We start from the raw sequence: 15317 nt of genomic DNA, 5'->3' as shown, positions 1-15317 counted from the left end.
TCGGGGAGCGCTTGCCTTTAGATCCTCAAAGTGAGCTGTCAGTCTCATGTGATCGATACAGGAATGTTCTAAATCGCCATGTACCTTGATAGCAGTACTAATGCAGCCAGTTCAATCAAAATGAAACTCAGTGGAAACGTACCTAGTGCTTTGTCATGTTGTCTCCCAACGTAGAAAACTCATGCTACTCGGTTGATTTGTAGACGTTTGTGTTATAAAGGGATCGAATGATGTCAACATTTGGTGTTTGGATGTGAATGTTTTGTCTTAAAGCAGAGTAGACCTACTGCTTAGCCATTGTTGACATGATGACTTCCATGCTCTGATTGTATGAGGAAACGCCCACGAGAGATGTGCCCATTCAGACAAGCAAGGTTTCTGTAGTGTAGTGGTCATCACGTTCGCCTTACACGCGAAAGGTCCCTGGTTTGATACCAGGCAGAAACATGCTTCTTGATAGAATGACAAACACACCACTGCTGTTTAGTGGTTTGTTGCCAGTGTAAAGGCTATCGGGGAGCTCTTCCCTTTAGAACCTCAAAGTGAGCTGTCAGTCTCATGTGATCGATACAGGAATGTTCTAAATCGCCATGTACCTTGATAGCAGTACTAATGCAGCCGGTTCAATCAAAATGAAACTCAGTGGAAACGTACCTAGTGCTTTGTCATGTTGTCTCCCAACGTAGAAAACTCATGCTACTCGGTTGATTTGTAGACGTTTGTGTTATAATGGGATCGAATTATGTCAACATTTGGTGTTTGGATGTGAATGTTTTGTCTTAAAGCAGAGTAGACCTACTGCTTAGCCATTGTTGACATGATGACTTCCATGCTGTGTTTGTATGAGGAAACGCCCACGAGAGATGTGCCCATTCAGACAAGCAAGGTTTCTGTAGTGTAGTGGTCATCATGTTCGCCTCACACGCGAAAGGTCCCTGGTTCGATACCAGGCAGAAACATGTTTCTTGATAGAATGACAAACACCACTGCTGTTTAGTGATTTGTTGCCAGTGTAAAGGCTATCGGGGAGCGCTTGCCTTTAGATCCTCAAAGTGAGCTGTCAGTCTCATGTGATCGATACAGGAATGTTCTAAATCGCCATGTACCTTGATAGCAGTACTAATGCAGCCAGTTCAATCAAAATGAAACTCAGTGGAAACGTACCTAGTGCTTTGTCATGTTGTCTCCCAACGTAGAAAACTCATGCTACTCGGTTGATTTGTAGACGTTTGTGTTATAAAGGGATCGAATGATGTCAACATTTGGTGTTTGGATGTGAATGTTTTGTCTTAAAGCAGAGTAGACCTACTGCTTAGCCATTGTTGACATGATGACTTCCATGCTCTGATTGTATGAGGAAACGCCCACGAGAGATGTGCCCATTCAGACAAGCAAGGTTTCTGTAGTGTAGTGGTCATCACGTTCGCCTTACACGCGAAAGGTCCCTGATTCGATACCAGGCAGAAACATGCTTCTTGATAGAATGACAAACACACCACTGCTGTTTAGTGGTTTGTTGCCAGTGTAAAGGCTATCGGGGAGCTCTTCCCTTTAGATCCTCAAAGTGAGCTGTCAGTCTCATGTGATCGGTACAGGAATGTTCCAAATCGCCATGTACCTTGATAGCAGTACTAATGCAGCCGGTTCAATCAAAATGAAACTCAGTGGAAACTTACCTAGTGCTTTGTCATGTTGTCTCTCAACATAGAAAACTCATGCTACTCGGTTGATTTGTAGACGTTTGTGTTATAAAGGTATCGAATGATGTCAACATTTGGTGTTTGGATGTGAATGTTTTGTCTTTAAGCAGAGTAGACCTACTGCTTAGCCATTGTTGACATGATGACTTCCATGCTCTGATTGTATGAGGAAACGCCCACGAGAGATGTGCCCATTCAGACAAGCAAGGTTTCTGTAGTGTAGTGGTCATCACGTTCGCCTCACACGCGAAAGGTCCCTGGTTCGATACCAGGCAGAAACATGCTTCTTGATAGAATGACAAACACACCACTGCTGTTTAGTGGTTTGTTGCCAGTGTAAAGGCTATCGGGGAGCGCTTGCCTTTAGATCCTCAAAGTGAGCTGTCAGTCTCATGTGATCGATACAGGAATGTTCTAAATCGCCATGTACCTTGATAGCAGTACTAATGCAGCCGGTTCAATCAAAATTACACTCAGTGGAAACTTACCTAGTGCTTTGTCATGTTGTCTCCCAACATAGAAAACTCATGCTACTCGGTTGATTTGTAGACGTTTGTGTTATAAAGGTATCGAATGAAGTCAACATTTGGTGTTTGGATGTGAATGTTTTGTCTTTAAGCAGAGTAGACCTACTGCTTAGCCATTGTTGACATGATGACTTCCATGCTCTGATTGTATGAGGAAACGCCCACGAGAGATGTGCCCATTCAGACAAGCAAGGTTTCTGTAGTGTAGTGGTCATCATGTTCGCCTCACACGCGAAAGGTCCCTGGTTCGATACCAGGCAGAAACATGTTTCTTGATAGAATGACAAACACCACTGCTGTTTAGTGATTTGTTGCCAGTGTAAAGGCTATCGGGGAGCGCTTGCCTTTAGATCCTCAAAGTGAGCTGTCAGTCTCATGTGATCGATACAGGAATGTTCTAAATCGCCATGTACCTTGATAGCAGTACTAATGCAGCCAGTTCAATCAAAATGAAACTCAGTGGAAACGTACCTAGTGCTTTGTCATGTTGTCTCCCAACGTAGAAAACTCATGCTACTCGGTTGATTTGTAGACGTTTGTGTTATAAAGGGATCGAATGATGTCAACATTTGGTGTTTGGATGTGAATGTTTTGTCTTAAAGCAGAGTAGACCTACTGCTTAGCCATTGTTGACATGATGACTTCCATGCTCTGATTGTATGAGGAAACGCCCACGAGAGATGTGCCCATTCAGACAAGCAAGGTTTCTGTAGTGTAGTGGTCATCACGTTCGCCTTACACGCGAAAGGTCCCTGGTTTGATACCAGGCAGAAACATGCTTCTTGATAGAATGACAAACACACCACTGCTGTTTAGTGGTTTGTTGCCAGTGTAAAGGCTATCGGGGAGCTCTTCCCTTTAGAACCTCAAAGTGAGCTGTCAGTCTCATGTGATCGATACAGGAATGTTCTAAATCGCCATGTACCTTGATAGCAGTACTAATGCAGCCGGTTCAATCAAAATGAAACTCAGTGGAAACGTACCTAGTGCTTTGTCATGTTGTCTCCCAACGTAGAAAACTCATGCTACTCGGTTGATTTGTAGACGTTTGTGTTATAATGGGATCGAATTATGTCAACATTTGGTGTTTGGATGTGAATGTTTTGTCTTAAAGCAGAGTAGACCTACTGCTTAGCCATTGTTGACATGATGACTTCCATGCTGTGTTTGTATGAGGAAACGCCCACGAGAGATGTGCCCATTCAGACAAGCAAGGTTTCTGTAGTGTAGTGGTCATCATGTTCGCCTCACACGCGAAAGGTCCCTGGTTCGATACCAGGCAGAAACATGTTTCTTGATAGAATGACAAACACCACTGCTGTTTAGTGATTTGTTGCCAGTGTAAAGGCTATCGGGGAGCGCTTGCCTTTAGATCCTCAAAGTGAGCTGTCAGTCTCATGTGATCGATACAGGAATGTTCTAAATCGCCATGTACCTTGATAGCAGTACTAATGCAGCCAGTTCAATCAAAATGAAACTCAGTGGAAACGTACCTAGTGCTTTGTCATGTTGTCTCCCAACGTAGAAAACTCATGCTACTCGGTTGATTTGTAGACGTTTGTGTTATAAAGGGATCGAATGATGTCAACATTTGGTGTTTGGATGTGAATGTTTTGTCTTAAAGCAGAGTAGACCTACTGCTTAGCCATTGTTGACATGATGACTTCCATGCTCTGATTGTATGAGGAAACGCCCACGAGAGATGTGCCCATTCAGACAAGCAAGGTTTCTGTAGTGTAGTGGTCATCACGTTCGCCTTACACGCGAAAGGTCCCTGATTCGATACCAGGCAGAAACATGCTTCTTGATAGAATGACAAACACACCACTGCTGTTTAGTGGTTTGTTGCCAGTGTAAAGGCTATCGGGGAGCTCTTCCCTTTAGATCCTCAAAGTGAGCTGTCAGTCTCATGTGATCGGTACAGGAATGTTCCAAATCGCCATGTACCTTGATAGCAGTACTAATGCAGCCGGTTCAATCAAAATGAAACTCAGTGGAAACTTACCTAGTGCTTTGTCATGTTGTCTCTCAACATAGAAAACTCATGCTACTCGGTTGATTTGTAGACGTTTGTGTTATAAAGGTATCGAATGATGTCAACATTTGGTGTTTGGATGTGAATGTTTTGTCTTTAAGCAGAGTAGACCTACTGCTTAGCCATTGTTGACATGATGACTTCCATGCTCTGATTGTATGAGGAAACGCCCACGAGAGATGTGCCCATTCAGACAAGCAAGGTTTCTGTAGTGTAGTGGTCATCACGTTCGCCTCACACGCGAAAGGTCCCTGGTTCGATACCAGGCAGAAACATGCTTCTTGATAGAATGACAAACACACCACTGCTGTTTAGTGGTTTGTTGCCAGTGTAAAGGCTATCGGGGAGCGCTTGCCTTTAGATCCTCAAAGTGAGCTGTCAGTCTCATGTGATCGATACAGGAATGTTCTAAATCGCCATGTACCTTGATAGCAGTACTAATGCAGCCGGTTCAATCAAAATTACACTCAGTGGAAACTTACCTAGTGCTTTGTCATGTTGTCTCCCAACATAGAAAACTCATGCTACTCGGTTGATTTGTAGACGTTTGTGTTATAAAGGTATCGAATGAAGTCAACATTTGGTGTTTGGATGTGAATGTTTTGTCTTTAAGCAGAGTAGACCTACTGCTTAGCCATTGTTGACATGATGACTTCCATGCTGTGATTGTATGAGGAAATGCTCACGAGAGATGTGCCCATTCAGACAAGCAAGGTTTCTGTAGTGTAGTGGTCATCATGTTCGCCTTACACGCGAAAGGTCCCTGGTTCGATACCAGGCAGAAACATGCTTCTTGATAGAATGACAAACACCACTGCTGTTTAGTGGTTTGTTGCCAGTGTAAAGGCTATCGGGGAGCGCTTGCCTTTAGATCCTCAAAGTGAGCTGTCAGTCTCATGTGATCGGTACAGGAATGTTCTAAATCGCCATGTACCTTGATAGCAGTACTAATGCAGCCGGTTCAATCAAAATGAAACTCAGTGGAAACTTACCTAGTGCTTTGTCATGTTGTCTCCCAACATAGAAAACTCATGCTACTCGGTTGATTTGTAGACGTTTGTGTTATAAAGGTATCGAATGATGTCAACATTTGGTGTTTGGATGTGAATGTTTTGTCTTTAAGCAGAGTAGACCTACTGCTTAGCCATTGTTGACATGATGACTTCCATGCTCTGATTGTATGAGGAAACGCCCACGAGAGATGTGCCCATTCAGACATGCAACATTTCTGTAGTGTAGTGGTCATCACGTTCACCTCACACGCAAAAGGTCCCTGGTTCGATACCAGGCAGAAACATGCTTCTTGATAGAATGACAAACACCACTGCTGTTTAGTGGTTTGTTGCCAGTGTAAAGGCAATCGGGGAGCTCTTCCCTTTAGATCCTCAAAATGAGCTGTCAGTCTCATGTGATCGATACAGGAATGTTCTAAATCGCCATGTACCTTGATAGCAGTACTAATGCAGCCGGTTCAATCAAAATTACACTCAGTGGAAACTTACCTAGTGCTTTGTCATGTTGTCTCCCAACGTAGAAAACTCATGCTACTCGGTTGATTTGTAGACGTTTGTGTTATAAAGGTATCGAATGATGTCAACATTTGGTGTTTGGATGTGAATGTTTTGTCTTTAAGCAGAGTAGACCTACTGCTTAGCCATTGTTGACATGATGACTTCCATGCTCTGATTGTATGAGGAAACGCCCACGAGAGATGTGCCCATTCAGACAAGCAAGGTTTCTGTAGTGTAGTGGTCATCACGTTTGCCTTACATGCGAAAGGTCCCTGGTTCGATACCAGGCAGAAACATGCTTCTTGATAGAATGACATACACACCACTGCTGTTTAGTGGTTTGTTGCCAGTGTAAAGGCTATCAGGGAGCTCTTCCCTTTAGATCAGGGATGTCAAAGTCAAGTACACCGAGGGCCAAAAAACCAAATTTGCTACAAGCCGAGGGCCGGACTGGTTCAATGTTTATTAAAACACATTGAAATGATTGCACATGGCCTATTGAACCAAGACCTAACATAGTGTATATTATTTAATGCTTAAATTAATAAAGCAATATTTTCTTATGGATCTGTCAGTAACATTTTTCAACAAGCAAACAGATAAAAGCAAACTTCCGTCAAAGAAAACATGTTCTGTACATTAAATAAAAAAAAGTAATAAAGGTTTGAAAAGTGCTGCAATTTAGGCTAAAGTACTTGAAAATGCTTGAAATTGTAACTACTTCATTTCACAACAAATATCTATCTGACTGAACAGTTCTCTTGTATTACGTTAACAAATACGAGACTCTTGTAATTCCAGGACGAAACATGAGAGAACGTCAAGACGTTAAGATTGGGCGTTTTGAAAATAAACAACCATTAAATAATGTGAATAAAAAGCAAATTATTTCGAATCATTTCGAATGTTGTATAAATATTTTACTTTTAGGTTTAACGTGCTGGTGTGCGCTGGTGAGTTACAAAATTCGAGAGGTGCACGACCTCGCGAATCGACAGCGCGCGACATCCTCGCGCACGGGCGGAGCCACTGCGGTTACGTCATTTTCGCCGAGCGGACCCTCGCCGCTTGTGTGCCCTGCAGTGACTTCACGGGCTACCGTTGCATTGTGGGGAATGTAGTGTTTGTGCGTGCAAAACATCATCGGGCAGCTGTGGCCTGCGGGCCGGTTCTAATAGTAATTAAATATCATCCAGGGGGCCATAGATAATCAATTCGTGGGCCGGATCTGGCCCGCGGGCCTTGACTTTGACACATGTGCTTTAGATCCTCAAAGTGAGCTGTCAGTCTCATGTGATCGATACAGGAATGTTCTAAATCGCCATGTACCTTGATAGCAGTACTAATGCAGCCGGTTCAATCAAAATTACACTCAGTGGAAACTTACCTAGTGCTTTGTCATGTTGTCTCCCAACATAGAAAACTCATGCTACTCGGTTGATTTGTAGACGTTTGTGTTATAAAGGTATCGAATGATGTCAACATTTGGTGTTTGGATGTGAATGTTTTGTCTTAAAGCAGAGTAGACCTACTGCTTAGCCATTGTTGACATGATGACTTCCATGCTCTGATTGTATGAGGAAACGCCCACGAGAGATGTGCCCATTCAGACAAGCAAGGTTTCTGTAGTGTAGTGGTCATCACGTTCGCCATACACGCGAAAGGTCCCTGGTTCGATACCAGGCAGAAACATGCTTCTTGATAGAATGACAAACACACCACTGCTGTTTAGTGGTTTGTTGCCAGTGTAAAGGCTATCGGGGAGCTCTTCCCTTTAGATCCTCAAAGTGAGCTGTCAGTCTTATGTGATCGATACAGGAATGTTCTAAATCGCCATGTACCTTGATAGCAGTACTAATGCAGCCGGTTCAATCAAAATTACACTCAGTGGAAACTTACCTAGTGCTTTGTCATGTTGTCTCCCAACGTAGAAAACTCATGCTACTCGGTTGATTTGTAGACGTTTGTGTTATAAAGGTATCGAATGATGTCAACATTTGGTGTTTGGATGTGAATGTTTTGTCTTAAAGCAGAGTAGACCTACTGCTTAGCCATTGTTGACATGATGACTTCCATGCTCTGATAGAATGAGGAAATGCCCACGAGAGATGTGCCCATTCAGACATGCAAGGTTTCTGTAGTGTAGTGGTCATCACGTTCGCCTCACACGCGAAAGGTCCCTGGTTCGATACCAGGCAGAAACATGCTTCTTGATAGAATGACAAACACCACTGCTGTTTAGTGGTTTGTTGCCAGTGTAAAGGCTATCAGGGAGCTCTTCCCTTTAGATCCTCAAAGTAAGCTGTCAGTCTCATGTGATAGATACAGGAATGTTCTAAATCGCCATGTACCTTGATAGCAGTACTAATGCAGCCGGTTCAATCAAAATTACACTCAGTGGAAACTTACCTAGTGCTTTGTCATGTTGTCTCCCAACGTAGAAAACTCATGCTACTCGGTTGATTTGTAGACGTTTGTGTTATAAAGGTATCGAATGATGTCAACATTTGGTGTTTGGATGTGAATGTTTTGTCTTTAAGCAGAGTAGACCTACTGCTTAGCCATTGTTGACATGATGACTTCCATGCTCTGATTGTATGAGGAAACGCCCACGAGAGATGTGCCCATTCAGACAAGCAAGGTTTCTGTAGTGTAGTGGTCATCACGTTTGCCTTACATGCGAAAGGTCCCTGGTTCGATACCAGGCAGAAACATGCTTCTTGATAGAATGACATACACACCACTGCTGTTTAGTGGTTTGTTGCCAGTGTAAAGGCTATCAGGGAGCTCTTCCCTTTAGATCAGGGATGTCAAAGTCAAGTACACCGAGGGCCAAAAAACCAAATTTGCTACAAGCCGAGGGCCGGACTGGTTCAATGTTTATTAAAACACATTGAAATGATTGCACATGGCCTATTGAACCAAGACCTAACATAGTGTATATTATTTAATGCTTAAATTAATAAAGCAATATTTTCTTATGGATCTGTCAGTAACATTTTTCAACAAGCAAACAGATAAAAGCAAACTTCCGTCAAAGAAAACATGTTCTGTACATTAAATAAAAAAAAGTAATAAAGGTTTGAAAAGTGCTGCAATTTAGGCTAAAGTACTTGAAAATGCTTGAAATTGTAACTACTTCATTTCACAACAAATATCTATCTGACTGAACAGTTCTCTTGTATTACGTTAACAAATACGAGACTCTTGTAATTCCAGGACGAAACATGAGAGAACGTCAAGACGTTAAGATTGGGCGTTTTGAAAATAAACAACCATTAAATAATGTGAATAAAAAGCAAATTATTTCGAATCATTTCGAATGTTGTATAAATATTTTACTTTTAGGTTTAACGTGCTGGTGTGCGCTGGTGAGTTACAAAATTCGAGAGGTGCACGACCTCGCGAATCGACAGCGCGCGACATCCTCGCGCACGGGCGGAGCCACTGCGGTTACGTCATTTTCGCCGAGCGGACCCTCGCCGCTTGTGTGCCCTGCAGTGACTTCACGGGCTACCGTTGCATTGTGGGGAATGTAGTGTTTGTGCGTGCAAAACATCATCGGGCAGCTGTGGCCTGCGGGCCGGTTCTAATAGTAATTAAATATCATCCAGGGGGCCATAGATAATCAATTCGTGGGCCGGATCTGGCCCGCGGGCCTTGACTTTGACACATGTGCTTTAGATCCTCAAAGTGAGCTGTCAGTCTCATGTGATCGATACAGGAATGTTCTAAATCGCCATGTACCTTGATAGCAGTACTAATGCAGCCGGTTCAATCAAAATTACACTCAGTGGAAACTTACCTAGTGCTTTGTCATGTTGTCTCCCAACATAGAAAACTCATGCTACTCGGTTGATTTGTAGACGTTTGTGTTATAAAGGTATCGAATGATGTCAACATTTGGTGTTTGGATGTGAATGTTTTGTCTTAAAGCAGAGTAGACCTACTGCTTAGCCATTGTTGACATGATGACTTCCATGCTCTGATTGTATGAGGAAACGCCCACGAGAGATGTGCCCATTCAGACAAGCAAGGTTTCTGTAGTGTAGTGGTCATCACGTTCGCCATACACGCGAAAGGTCCCTGGTTCGATACCAGGCAGAAACATGCTTCTTGATAGAATGACAAACACACCACTGCTGTTTAGTGGTTTGTTGCCAGTGTAAAGGCTATCGGGGAGCTCTTCCCTTTAGATCCTCAAAGTGAGCTGTCAGTCTTATGTGATCGATACAGGAATGTTCTAAATCGCCATGTACCTTGATAGCAGTACTAATGCAGCCGGTTCAATCAAAATTACACTCAGTGGAAACTTACCTAGTGCTTTGTCATGTTGTCTCCCAACGTAGAAAACTCATGCTACTCGGTTGATTTGTAGACGTTTGTGTTATAAAGGTATCGAATGATGTCAACATTTGGTGTTTGGATGTGAATGTTTTGTCTTAAAGCAGAGTAGACCTACTGCTTAGCCATTGTTGACATGATGACTTCCATGCTCTGATAGAATGAGGAAACGCCCACGAGAGATGTGCCCATTCAGACAAGCAAGGTTTCTGTAGTGTAGTGGTCATCACGTTCGCCTCACAAGCGAAAGGTACCTGGTTCGATACCAGGCAGAAACATGCTTCTTGATAGAATGACATACACACCACTGCTGTTTAGTGGTTTGTTGCCAGTGTAAAGGCTATCGGGGAGCTCTTCCCTTTAGATCCTCAAAGTGAGCTGTCAGTCTCATGTGATCGATACAGGAATGTTCTGAATCGCCATGTACCTTGATAGCAGTACTAATGCAGCCAGTTCAATCAAAATTACACTCAGTGGAAACTTACCTAGTGCTTTGTCATGTTGTCTCCCAACATAGAAAACTCATGCTACTCGGTTGATTTGTAGACGTTTGTGTTATAAAGGGATCGAATGATGTCAACATTTGGGGTTTGGATGTGAATGTTTTGTCTTAAAGCAGAGTAGACCTACTGCTTAGCCATTGTTGACATGATGACTTCCATGCTCTGATTGTATGAGGAAATGCCCACGAGAGATGTGCCCATTCAGACATGCAAGGTTTCTGTAGTGTAGTGGTCATCACGTTCGCCTCACACGCGAAAGGTCCCTGGTTCGATACCAGGCAGAAACATGCTTCTTGATAGAATGACAAACACCACTGCTGTTTAGTGGTTTGTTGCCAGTGTAAAGGCTATCAGGGAGCTCTTCCCTTTAGATCCTCAAAGTAAGCTGTCAGTCTCATGTGATAGATACAGGAATGTTCTAAATCGCCATGTACCTTGATAGCAGTACTAATGCAGCCGGTTCAATCAAAATGAAACTCAGTGGAAACTTACCTGGTGCTTTGTCATGTTGTCTCCCAACGTAGAAAACTCATGCTACTCGGTAGATTTGTAGACGTTTGTGTTATAAAGGTATCGAATGATGTCAACATTTGGTGTTTGGATGTGAATGTTTTGTCTTAAAGCAGAGTAGACCTACTGCTTAGCCATTGTCGACATGATGACTTCCATGCTCTGATTGTATGAGGAAATGCCCACGAGAGATGTGCCCATTTAGACATGCAAGGTTTCTGTAGTGTAGTGGTCATCACGTTCGCCTTACACGCGACAGGTCCCTGGTTCGATACCATGCAGAAACATGCTTTTTGATAGAATGGCAAACACACCACTGCTGTTTAGTGGTTTGTTGCCAGTGTAAAGGCTATCAGGGAGCTCTTCCCTTTAGATCCTCAAAGTAAGCTGTCAGTCTCATGTGATAGATACAGGAATGTTCTAAATCGCCATGTACCTTGATAGCAGTACTAATGCAGCCGGTTCAATCAAAATGAAACTCAGTGGAAACTTACCTGGTGCTTTGTCATGTTGTCTCCCAACGTAGAAAACTCATGCTACTCGGTTGATTTGTAGACGTTTGTGTTATAAAGGGATCGAATGATGTCAACATTTGGGGTTTGGATGTGAATGTTTTGTCTTAAAGCAGAGTAGACCTACTGCTTAGCCATTGTTGACATGATGACTTCCATGCTCTGATTGTATGAGGAAATGCCCACGAGAGATGTGCCCATTCAGACAAGCAAGGTTTCTGTAGTGTAGTGGTCATCACGTTCGCCTCACACGCGAAAGGTCCCTGGTTCGATACCAGGCAGAAACATGCTTCTTGATAGAATGACAAACACCACTGCTGTTTAGTGGTTTGTTGCCAGTGTAAAGGCTATCAGGGAGCTCTTCCCTTTAGATCCTCAAAGTAAGCTGTCAGTCTCATGTGATAGATACAGGAATGTTCTAAATCGCCATGTACCTTGATAGCAGTACTAATGCAGCCGGTTCAATCAAAATGAAACTCAGTGGAAACTTACCTGGTGCTTTGTCATGTTGTCTCCCAACGTAGAAAACTCATGCTACTCGGTTGATTTGTAGACGTTTGTGTTATAAAGGTATCGAATGATGTCAACATTTGGTGTTTGGATGTGAATGTTTTGTCTTAAAGCAGAGTAGACCTACTGCTTAGCCATTGTTGACATGATGACTTCCATGCTCTGATTGTATGAGGAAACGCCCACGAGAGATGTGCCCATTCAGACAAGCAAGGTTTCTGTAGTGTAGTGGTCATCACGTTCGCCATACACGCGAAAGGTCCCTGGTTCGATACCAGGCAGAAACATGCTTCTTGATAGAATGACAAACACACCACTGCTGTTTAGTGGTTTGTTGCCAGTGTAAAGGCTATCGGGGAGCTCTTCCCTTTAGATCCTCAAAGTGAGCTGTCAGTCTTATGTGATCGATACAGGAATGTTCTAAATCGCCATGTACCTTGATAGCAGTACTAATGCAGCCGGTTCAATCAAAATGAAACTCAGTGGAAACTTACCTAGTGCTTTGTCATGTTGTCTCCCAACGTAGAAAACTCATGCTACTCGGTTGATTTGTAGACGTTTGTGTTATAAAGGTATCGAATGATGTCAACATTTGGTGTTTGGATGTGAATGTTTTGTCTTAAAGCAGAGTAGACCTACTGCTTAGCCATTGTTGACATGATGACTTCCATGCTCTGATAGAATGAGGAAACGCCCACGAGAGATGTGCCCATTCAGACAAGCAAGGTTTCTGTAGTGTAGTGGTCATCACGTTCGCCTCACAAGCGAAAGGTACCTGGTTCGATACCAGGCAGAAACATGCTTCTTGATAGAATGACATACACACCACTGCTGTTTAGTGGTTTGTTGCCAGTGTAAAGGCTATCGGGGAGCTCTTCCCTTTAGATCCTCAAAGTGAGCTGTCAGTCTCATGTGATCGATACAGGAATGTTCTGAATCGCCATGTACCTTGATAGCAGTACTAATGCAGCCAGTTCAATCAAAATTACACTCAGTGGAAACTTACCTAGTGCTTTGTCATGTTGTCTCCCAACATAGAAAACTCATGCTACTCGGTTGATTTGTAGACGTTTGTGTTATAAAGGGATCGAATGATGTCAACATTTGGGGTTTGGATGTGAATGTTTTGTCTTAAAGCAGAGTAGACCTACTGCTTAGCCATTGTTGACATGATGACTTCCATGCTCTGATTGTATGAGGAAATGCCCACGAGAGATGTGCCCATTCAGACATGCAAGGTTTCTGTAGTGTAGTGGTCATCACGTTCGCCTCACACGCGAAAGGTCCCTGGTTCGATACCAGGCAGAAACATGCTTCTTGATAGAATGACAAACACCACTGCTGTTTAGTGGTTTGTTGCCAGTGTAAAGGCTATCAGGGAGCTCTTCCCTTTAGATCCTCAAAGTAAGCTGTCAGTCTCATGTGATAGATACAGGAATGTTCTAAATCGCCATGTACCTTGATAGCAGTACTAATGCAGCCGGTTCAATCAAAATGAAACTCAGTGGAAACTTACCTGGTGCTTTGTCATGTTGTCTCCCAACGTAGAAAACTCATGCTACTCGGTAGATTTGTAGACGTTTGTGTTATAAAGGTATCGAATGATGTCAACATTTGGTGTTTGGATGTGAATGTTTTGTCTTAAAGCAGAGTAGACCTACTGCTTAGCCATTGTCGACATGATGACTTCCATGCTCTGATTGTATGAGGAAATGCCCACGAGAGATGTGCCCATTTAGACATGCAAGGTTTCTGTAGTGTAGTGGTCATCACGTTCGCCTTACACGCGACAGGTCCCTGGTTCGATACCATGCAGAAACATGCTTTTTGATAGAATGGCAAACACACCACTGCTGTTTAGTGGTTTGTTGCCAGTGTAAAGGCTATCAGGGAGCTCTTCCCTTTAGATCCTCAAAGTAAGCTGTCAGTCTCATGTGATAGATACAGGAATGTTCTAAATCGCCATGTACCTTGATAGCAGTACTAATGCAGCCGGTTCAATCAAAATGAAACTCAGTGGAAACTTACCTGGTGCTTTGTCATGTTGTCTCCCAACGTAGAAAACTCATGCTACTCGGTTGATTTGTAGACGTTTGTGTTATAAAGGGATCGAATGATGTCAACATTTGGGGTTTGGATGTGAATGTTTTGTCTTAAAGCAGAGTAGACCTACTGCTTAGCCATTGTTGACATGATGACTTCCATGCTCTGATTGTATGAGGAAATGCCCACGAGAGATGTGCCCATTCAGACAAGCAAGGTTTCTGTAGTGTAGTGGTCATCACGTTCGCCTCACACGCGAAAGGTCCCTGGTTCGATACCAGGCAGAAACATGCTTCTTGATAGAATGACAAACACCACTGCTGTTTAGTGGTTTGTTGCCAGTGTAAAGGCTATCAGGGAGCTCTTCCCTTTAGATCCTCAAAGTAAGCTGTCAGTCTCATGTGATAGATACAGGAATGTTCTAAATCGCCATGTACCTTGATAGCAGTACTAATGCAGCCGGTTCAATCAAAATGAAACTCAGTGGAAACTTACCTGGTGCTTTGTCATGTTGTCTCCCAACGTAGAAAACTCATGCTACTCGGTTGATTTGTAGACGTTTGTGTTATAAAGGGATCGAATGATGTCAACATTTGGGGTTTGGATGTGAATGTTTTGTCTTAAAGCAGAGTAGACCTACTGCTTAGCCATTGTTGACATGATGACTTCCATGCTCTGATTGTATGAGGAAATGCCCACGAGAGATGTGCCCATTCCGACATGCAAGGTTTCTGTAGTGTAGTGGTCATCACGTTCGCCTCACACGCGAAAGGTCCCTGGTTCGATACCAGGCAGAAACATGCTTCTTGATAGAATGACAAACACCACTGCTGTTTAGTGGTTTGTTGCCAGTGTAAAGGCTATCAGGGAGCTCTTCCCTTTAGATCCTCAAAGTAAGCTGTCAGTCTCATGTGATAGATACAGGAATGTTCTAAATCGCCATGTACCTTGATAGCAGTACTAATGCAGCCGGTTCAATCAAAATGAAACTCAGTGGAAACTTACCTGGTGCTTTGTCATGTTGTCTCCCAACGTAGAAAACTCATGCTACTCGGTTGATTTGTAGACGTTTGTGTTATAAAGGGATCGTATGATGTCAACATTTGAGGTTTGGATGTGAAT

At 43.1% G+C, this 15317-nt stretch overlaps 25 non-coding genes across 25 annotated transcripts; all 25 read left to right on the top strand.

Moving 5' to 3' along the window:
• The first annotated feature begins 374 nt into the window (after positions 1-374).
• Positions 375-447, top strand: trnav-uac (transfer RNA valine (anticodon UAC)). The gene has a single exon. It is a non-coding gene; the product is annotated as a tRNA-Val (tRNA).
• A 439-nt stretch (positions 448-886) lies between these two features.
• trnav-cac (transfer RNA valine (anticodon CAC)) lies at positions 887-959 on the top strand. Its single transcript has one exon. It is a non-coding gene; the product is annotated as a tRNA-Val (tRNA).
• Positions 960-1396: 437 nt separating this feature from the next.
• trnav-uac (transfer RNA valine (anticodon UAC)) lies at positions 1397-1469 on the top strand. The gene has a single exon. It is a non-coding gene; the product is annotated as a tRNA-Val (tRNA).
• Positions 1470-1908: 439 nt separating this feature from the next.
• Positions 1909-1981, top strand: trnav-cac (transfer RNA valine (anticodon CAC)). Its single transcript has one exon. It is a non-coding gene; the product is annotated as a tRNA-Val (tRNA).
• Positions 1982-2420: 439 nt separating this feature from the next.
• Positions 2421-2493, top strand: trnav-cac (transfer RNA valine (anticodon CAC)). Its single transcript has one exon. It is a non-coding gene; the product is annotated as a tRNA-Val (tRNA).
• A 437-nt stretch (positions 2494-2930) lies between these two features.
• trnav-uac (transfer RNA valine (anticodon UAC)) lies at positions 2931-3003 on the top strand. Its single transcript has one exon. It is a non-coding gene; the product is annotated as a tRNA-Val (tRNA).
• Positions 3004-3442: 439 nt separating this feature from the next.
• On the top strand, positions 3443-3515 carry trnav-cac (transfer RNA valine (anticodon CAC)). Its single transcript has one exon. It is a non-coding gene; the product is annotated as a tRNA-Val (tRNA).
• Positions 3516-3952: 437 nt separating this feature from the next.
• On the top strand, positions 3953-4025 carry trnav-uac (transfer RNA valine (anticodon UAC)). The gene has a single exon. It is a non-coding gene; the product is annotated as a tRNA-Val (tRNA).
• A 439-nt stretch (positions 4026-4464) lies between these two features.
• On the top strand, positions 4465-4537 carry trnav-cac (transfer RNA valine (anticodon CAC)). The gene has a single exon. It is a non-coding gene; the product is annotated as a tRNA-Val (tRNA).
• Positions 4538-4976: 439 nt separating this feature from the next.
• On the top strand, positions 4977-5049 carry trnav-uac (transfer RNA valine (anticodon UAC)). Its single transcript has one exon. It is a non-coding gene; the product is annotated as a tRNA-Val (tRNA).
• Positions 5050-5996: 947 nt separating this feature from the next.
• trnav-uac (transfer RNA valine (anticodon UAC)) lies at positions 5997-6069 on the top strand. Its single transcript has one exon. It is a non-coding gene; the product is annotated as a tRNA-Val (tRNA).
• A 1323-nt stretch (positions 6070-7392) lies between these two features.
• Positions 7393-7465, top strand: trnav-uac (transfer RNA valine (anticodon UAC)). The gene has a single exon. It is a non-coding gene; the product is annotated as a tRNA-Val (tRNA).
• A 439-nt stretch (positions 7466-7904) lies between these two features.
• Positions 7905-7977, top strand: trnav-cac (transfer RNA valine (anticodon CAC)). The gene has a single exon. It is a non-coding gene; the product is annotated as a tRNA-Val (tRNA).
• A 437-nt stretch (positions 7978-8414) lies between these two features.
• Positions 8415-8487, top strand: trnav-uac (transfer RNA valine (anticodon UAC)). The gene has a single exon. It is a non-coding gene; the product is annotated as a tRNA-Val (tRNA).
• Positions 8488-9810: 1323 nt separating this feature from the next.
• trnav-uac (transfer RNA valine (anticodon UAC)) lies at positions 9811-9883 on the top strand. Its single transcript has one exon. It is a non-coding gene; the product is annotated as a tRNA-Val (tRNA).
• A 439-nt stretch (positions 9884-10322) lies between these two features.
• On the top strand, positions 10323-10395 carry trnav-cac (transfer RNA valine (anticodon CAC)). Its single transcript has one exon. It is a non-coding gene; the product is annotated as a tRNA-Val (tRNA).
• Positions 10396-10834: 439 nt separating this feature from the next.
• On the top strand, positions 10835-10907 carry trnav-cac (transfer RNA valine (anticodon CAC)). The gene has a single exon. It is a non-coding gene; the product is annotated as a tRNA-Val (tRNA).
• A 437-nt stretch (positions 10908-11344) lies between these two features.
• Positions 11345-11417, top strand: trnav-uac (transfer RNA valine (anticodon UAC)). The gene has a single exon. It is a non-coding gene; the product is annotated as a tRNA-Val (tRNA).
• A 439-nt stretch (positions 11418-11856) lies between these two features.
• On the top strand, positions 11857-11929 carry trnav-cac (transfer RNA valine (anticodon CAC)). The gene has a single exon. It is a non-coding gene; the product is annotated as a tRNA-Val (tRNA).
• A 437-nt stretch (positions 11930-12366) lies between these two features.
• Positions 12367-12439, top strand: trnav-uac (transfer RNA valine (anticodon UAC)). Its single transcript has one exon. It is a non-coding gene; the product is annotated as a tRNA-Val (tRNA).
• A 439-nt stretch (positions 12440-12878) lies between these two features.
• trnav-cac (transfer RNA valine (anticodon CAC)) lies at positions 12879-12951 on the top strand. Its single transcript has one exon. It is a non-coding gene; the product is annotated as a tRNA-Val (tRNA).
• Positions 12952-13390: 439 nt separating this feature from the next.
• On the top strand, positions 13391-13463 carry trnav-cac (transfer RNA valine (anticodon CAC)). The gene has a single exon. It is a non-coding gene; the product is annotated as a tRNA-Val (tRNA).
• A 437-nt stretch (positions 13464-13900) lies between these two features.
• On the top strand, positions 13901-13973 carry trnav-uac (transfer RNA valine (anticodon UAC)). Its single transcript has one exon. It is a non-coding gene; the product is annotated as a tRNA-Val (tRNA).
• Positions 13974-14412: 439 nt separating this feature from the next.
• Positions 14413-14485, top strand: trnav-cac (transfer RNA valine (anticodon CAC)). The gene has a single exon. It is a non-coding gene; the product is annotated as a tRNA-Val (tRNA).
• Positions 14486-14922: 437 nt separating this feature from the next.
• Positions 14923-14995, top strand: trnav-cac (transfer RNA valine (anticodon CAC)). Its single transcript has one exon. It is a non-coding gene; the product is annotated as a tRNA-Val (tRNA).
• The last annotated feature ends 322 nt before the right edge of the window (positions 14996-15317 follow it).

Source organism: Brachyhypopomus gauderio, unplaced genomic scaffold, assembly GCF_052324685.1.
Source record: "Brachyhypopomus gauderio isolate BG-103 unplaced genomic scaffold, BGAUD_0.2 sc119, whole genome shotgun sequence".
Lineage (NCBI taxonomy): Eukaryota > Metazoa > Chordata > Actinopteri > Gymnotiformes > Hypopomidae > Brachyhypopomus > Brachyhypopomus gauderio.
Note: the sequence above shows the minus strand (reverse complement) of the source record. Positions and strands in the feature narration are given on the sequence as shown.